Genomic DNA, 6,835 nt, shown 5'->3' with positions numbered 1-6,835 from the left:
CTGTACCTGTGCATTTATGTTCTTATATTCCTGAGTGAACTGTATAGCCACAGACTTATATTTACTTTGCTCTCTACAGCACATAGAACTTAACTGAGCACTGGAAAGAATTTCTACACTTCTTGTTTGAAAAAATGACAAGCAATTTCCTTTCAGCAACCTCTATATAATACTGTCAAATCTCTTTTTCTATTCTTACGCTTTAAATGGTGGAAAAAATCTGATTATGAACAAATCTTATTGATTCTTTACTTAATACTGCTTTTCAGAAAGGTTCCTAAATAAGGCAATTCCTAAAGAGCTTCAGAGAGGGATGCGAATTCTAGCAGAGTGGAGTTAAACTTATACTGATCAAATCCAAATTCTTTTCTTGTTTGGCCTTTGGTGAGGAGAAAAACAAAAGAAAAGATAAAAGCCTGTAAAGCACATGCCCTTAGTAAGCACTCAATGTATGATAATTAATCTAAATAGGAGTGATTAGGGAAGGCTCTGTGCCCCCTAAGAATTATCCTCAGCATCCAGATTTCATGGTTATATCCTAATCATCAGTTATTTGGAGGGACTTCTAATCTAGTCATAGTATGTCAGAGTTGGGGAGGTCTGCTGCAATAATTTAATCCCCCAATCTTCATTTTAACCTCTGAACCAATAAAAGGCTAATAGCTGATTCAATTCATACACATGTAATGGGGTCAAAGGTTCTGCCTCACAGAACTGTTTTAAGGGTCAGCGAGAGAACACAGGGAAAACTCCTGGCAAAAACTAGTCACTTACCAAATCATTGTTATTATCACTAATATAGTAAAAGCAATATCCAGAACCACAACCCAGCTGACTTTTACTTCAATTCACTGTTCTTTTCCTGCCTCTTAAAATGCACCGTCCTTATGAAGTCTTAACAGCAAGGAAGAATAACAAATTAGAACTATTGATAATCTTTGAACGTATTAAGTTAAGTGCAGTTAATCATATTGACCAGCAAATCAGAAGATAGTTTGTTACCCTCTGGCATGTGTTGTAAAGTGCATGCCTTTAATAAGTGCTTAATGTGTGACAGCTACATAAACAGGAGTGGTTAGGGAAGGCCCTGTGCCCCCAAGAATTTGGGGTCAGACCCTTGCCTGGTTTCAGGCTTGTCCACTATGAGAAGAGGCCATACTATTTAATTTGTTTCCTCAACTGTGATGTTGGGGCAATGAAATATCTCCCTCATTGGGTTATTGTGAAGAATGCATTATACAGGAAACCATTTCAAAGCCTCTGGCAAATAGCAATATTCCCATAAAGGTTATTTTACTATTATTAAAATTTCATTATTATTTATAGGTTAAGTTGCCATAATTCGTCATCCCTACTGGGGAAGGTCTGAGAGTGAAAGGTGGTGCTATTAATAAATACACTGGGACAAGCAGCCTAGACCAGGGTGCATGGTCATCATATCTATAATATAGTTTCTAACTGAAAGCAAATTATCAAGGGAGTGTTACACTGTACAAGAGAATTTACATGGAGCTCTTTGGAAAGATTCTATGAATGGGTCTGATTCAAGATGGGCCACAAAGAATGGGGTTGCTTTCTTCCAAACTCCTCTGAGACAAAACAGAAGGAGGCATGATGTTTCTATAGTACTTATAGCTTAGCCAAAGTCTTCCCCCAAATCTCTCTGACCAGGTCCTGGGAAATGCACTTTTATTTCTAAAAAATTTTTATTCAAAGCACTTTCAAGAGAAACTTTCTGAAATCTCTAATATAAATTCCTGTCTCATTAAATAGACATGTACACTGTAATATGCAATCTCTAAATAATTAATTTTTAATATGTGTGTATAAAGACACAAACTGAAACCTCTCTTTTGAATCATGCATGTCACTGACCATTTATCCAGTCATACATTTATTTCTCCTTTTGCTTTAGAATGAATCAGAATTTTAGGAGGGAACCAGTAATCATTCTGTTCCACTCTGCTCCATTCCACCCCACTTCATCCTACAAACATCTACTGGAAGCACACTACATATCAGCCCCCTCATTGGTAAGACTGAACTTCCCCTGTAGTACAAAAAAGTGATATTGAGAAAGACGACTACAATGGCTCCTTAGATAAAGGCTTGCAAGGACCTACCATGTGTGCTGGGTGACATTTCCTCTCCTCAGGAACATGGCCTGTATGCCCCCTCATTATCAGAAATAGTGTAAGTGTTTATCACATTCTCTCAATAAAATATAGTTCCTTATTAATTGATGTTTTCTTGTTTACTTTGTAATACAGAAATCCATAACCTCAAGTTCTGATGATATAAGGCAGAAGAACATCATGTGCACATGAGATTCAACACCTCACTGCAGTGCTGGTGCCATGGAGAATAAACCTTAAAAAGTTTCTCACTTGTTACCAAAGGGAAAGGGACGGGGGAGGATGGGTGGGAAGGGAGGGATAAGGGGAATAAGGGGCATTAAGATTAGCACACATAACATGGGGGTGGGGGCACGGGGAAGACAGTATAGGACAGAGAACACAAGTAGTGACTCTATAGCATCTTACTACGCTGATGGACAGTGACTGTAATGGGGTATGTGGGGAGGACTTGATAATGGGGGTAATCTAGTAATCGTAATGTTGCTCATGTAATTGTATATTAATTATACCAAAAGAAAAAAAAGAAAAAAAAAGAATTCATATAACAAAAAAATAAATATATAAAATAAAATAAAAATACTCTAGTTTTATTAGGGAAAGAACAAGTTTTTGATCAAGGTCTAATGAATAAAGTAGAAAGTAAATAAATAATTTGTAGACAACTTGGAAAAAGGTAAAAAACAAGTTTCTCACTTGACATTAATTTGACATCCCAGCGAGGTTCTATCAGATACAAAGAGCTGCTGCATCTGGGCAGGCATCCTTTTTGGGCCTGTAAGGAAGTGTTCTGGACCTGTCTTGTAAGCAGAGTGCATAAAAGAAGTCACAAATAGACAAGGGACTCACCTCCATTGTTAAAAACATTGAACCTCCAAACAGTCAGTGTCAGATTTATTCCAGCTTTTGGTTTTTCTATCATACTTCTTCACCTATAGTCCCAGATGAGCAGAACAAATTTAAAGCATTATGCAACCACATATATAGGCATCTATAAGGCATTCCCATATGGGATATCAATTCAGTTCATGACAAATTTAACAATAGTAGCAGTTGTCAAATACACTCAAAACAAAATAAATTATCCATCCAACCTTGTACTTAAGTGTCTTTTACATTCTGTGTTTCAGGAAAACAGTTTAACTTTAAGCAGCATTCTAGCTATGAACAGTCTCTCCTGAGGAAGTTTTTTATGAGATTGAATGAAGATAATGACAACCATTAGTCACTGCCATTAGCATAAGGCATGAGACACACTACAATATTTATAAGCAGCTAAGCCACGGCAGTAAAAATATGACTTGCTATAACTCGAGCAGAAGTAAAACTCGAGCAGTAGTATAACTTGAGCTGTAGTGTGACTACAGCTGACTGCTGTTTGGTAAAGGGAAACTGGTCTAAGTCTGGTAGTAGTATATTTAATGGCATGTTCATCATAAGACCTAATTGTTTTCCACCACAGGGTATGAAGCTTTATGTCCTCTATCAACCAAAAACAAACAGTCATACTGCTTAATGGCTGTTCAATTAATGTTTATGGGCTACTTTTACACCCTGAATTATTTGATGAATAAACTCTAAGAAGCTATTTGAGAACTAAGTTTAATGGAATCTCAACTATTATAAAAAATTATCAGGGTTCTTTTAGTAGCTCAAACTATCAGGTATAGGGGATGCATAGAGATAGGGGATATTCTAAATCTACTCTCCTGTTAAGACTGACAGAAAAATCAAAGTTTGGACGGAAGTGATCTAGGTACCTTGAGTTTACTGCCTTCAATCTGAAGATCAACATAGGATTAGAATAGAAACGCCCAGGTCAGACCACGTCAAAAGGTGAGAGGCTCAGTTTTGTATTTCAATTGTTTTCTTAACTCATAACTACATATCTACTGATGTTTCTACTTCCCTTATGTAAGAAAGCACCAGTTGACTGGGTGTATTCATTCAACACTATTGCTTTGGTAGAAGTTCTGTAAAATTACTGAAAATATATTTTCACTGAATTTCTGCCATTTCATCTGAATTTCATCTGAATTTATGAGAAAAAAATCTTTTCTGACTTTTGTAGTTATTTGGATATGGCAGGATTATATTCACTCACAAATTTTCATTCTAATGTAAAAGCCCTGATGTCTCCAACACTAGGATAATTAATGATTGGTTTCTTTATTGTCCCAGATTAGTTGAGCACTATTAGTCTCAGGAAAAAGAAAGAAAGAAAAAATAATAAGAACTGATGAAATGGGAGATACTGGACATTTCCTTTTGGAAATTAAGTAGCTTTTAACACCATACCTGGTATTTGCAAATGCTGATGTACGTATTTCAGTAGAACTGTTGTTGTCCTCTTCTTTCTGTCCAGAGGTTTATCATATCAACGTGAAGTTCACAAACAGGGACAAATGAGATAAAAAGCTTAAGAGACATCAAATGTCCTTGACAATTTCCCACTAAGTTCACAACTGAGAAAGGACAAACTTACCACCTGCTTGGTTAAAGTTTAAAGATCCTTGCTTTTAATTTTAAGGCAATGCAGCCTTTCATTTTTAAGTTCATTTTGTGTTTCTTAAACGCTGTTTCACCGAAAGGTATGTAGTTGAATTGATTTGAATTTGATTAGTTTAGCCTCACAGTTTTGTCACTTGTAATAAATAATGGTGGCTGCAGAGTGTTACAACACATTCAGAAACATTTTTGCAAAGAAATTGACTTCCTTTTATTATAATTTTTGAACGTATCATTCCTTCATATTAAAACCGAATTCACTGCAACTTAACTGGATATACTTTTTCTAATCCTACATATCATGGTGCTAATTGATTTTCTAATTCATGTCCAGTTTATTTTTGAAGCTATTAAGCAAGTAACACATGACATAAAAATTTGAAGGCATTAGGGGGTATTTGGTAGACTAATTGATTAGGACTGAAGTAACAAATCCTCAATTCTGCTTCTAGTTAAAAACTCATATAGTATGTTTCCCCAGTTATTTTTATAGCTGATTTTCATATGTCAAATATTAGAGGAAAATAGGAAATAGAATATTGGGAAAAAGCTTAGGGTGTTATTATGCTAATATAAGACATAAATCATTGGTGTTAAGTGCAGTCAGAACTATTGGATGACATGTGTTTTGTGGCATACATTTTTCTAAGTCCATTATAAGGGTGTATTTGAAATGTGAGAGGAATTACATCACTTAGAAGTAATGCTTACATGCTCCACATATACAAATACAAGCAAGAGTTGATGGACTGTTGGCTAATTTTGGACTGACTTTCAGTTTGATAGATAATATTTATTTCTAAACTTCACTGATTTGAAATGGGAAAAATAAACTTTCAAAACTGTCTAAATCAATAAAATTGGAGGTCTGGGAAGGCCATACAATATGGAAAACAGAAAATTTACAGAAATTCCACTGAAGTCTGAAATAAGAATTTTATTCAATCATTTAAGTTCTGGTAAGATGTGAATATCTTTTGAAGGAATAAGTACACCCAGCATTAAAGATATTGTGAAATCAATATTCTATAAAATATAAGCAAAACCTGTTTTGTTTTATTTTTTTTAAGTTATAAAGATCATTCAGTTTATTTTGTACACCAATAATTTGAGTTTGAATTTTAAATTCCATCATAATACGTAGTCATCAACAAATTAATAGACTGTCCCTTGTTCTGAAATTTTTGTTCTCAAATTGTTTTCCTGTCTATTTGTACATTGAAGGCAATTAAAGATAAGTGGAACAACTGCTCTATTTAGGAACTAATAATCAGATAAGTTAATTATTATATTTTGATGTCTATAGTCCTATTGAGATATAAATATTATACATAGAAATTATTTGGGAACTGGGGTACGTGTCATTTGTATGTAAGACTCCTACATATAGATTTAATGTCTATAAAATTGATGAATGTACTTACAATCATTTAATGTTAACAATAAGATGCACTTCTGCAGTAATAATGAAGTCTAGTTAGAAAACAAATGAAATAAGTACTTATAATATATTTTAATGTTGCTAAAAACAAATCCAACCTCAGAAGAGGTAGAATAATGCCCAATTTGATGTTTATCAAATATTGTTACCAAATAATTTACTTTTATATGTAAGTACATGCTCTAGAAACATTTTGTAGCATGTTGAAATCTTACTGCATTTTTTTCTGGATATCACAGACATCATTAAACTCATCTCTTATTTATACTGCATTTCTAGACCCTTCCTTCCCCTACATCGGGGGGCGGGGGAGGCAGCCAGGATCATCTCATCACCAAATATAGGTATTTAAATGTTTTACTACTCGCAATTTAAGGTGCTGTATCTTATTTATTTAGTGAGCCCTAATATTTTAATTAGTCACATAAGCTTAATAAAAAAGTGCATTCTCTGATCTCAGCAGTCAACCTGACGTGGAGAGCACAGTTCAGCTTATCTGACCACAGGAGCCAAAATTCAGGCACTGGTGTCAGATTCAGGAATGAGGTTTGACCTTGAAACAGTAAGCCTAAGACTCTCTCAAGTATGCTGCTTTTATATTGGGAAAGGAGCTACAGTGTAATACAGCAGATTAATTGTAAAACAGTGAAATCTGCATTGATTAGCCATGCATTTCTTCAACAGCGGGTTTGTGACAAATAGGTTTTTCTAGGTCCTTACAATGCACTTAAACAATAAAGGTGAACAAAGA

This window comes from Manis pentadactyla, chromosome 16 (assembly GCF_030020395.1).
Source record: "Manis pentadactyla isolate mManPen7 chromosome 16, mManPen7.hap1, whole genome shotgun sequence".
Taxonomy (NCBI): Eukaryota; Metazoa; Chordata; class Mammalia; order Pholidota; family Manidae; genus Manis; species Manis pentadactyla.
The sequence above is the reverse complement of the archived record's forward strand: the minus strand, read 5'-3'. Positions refer to the sequence as shown.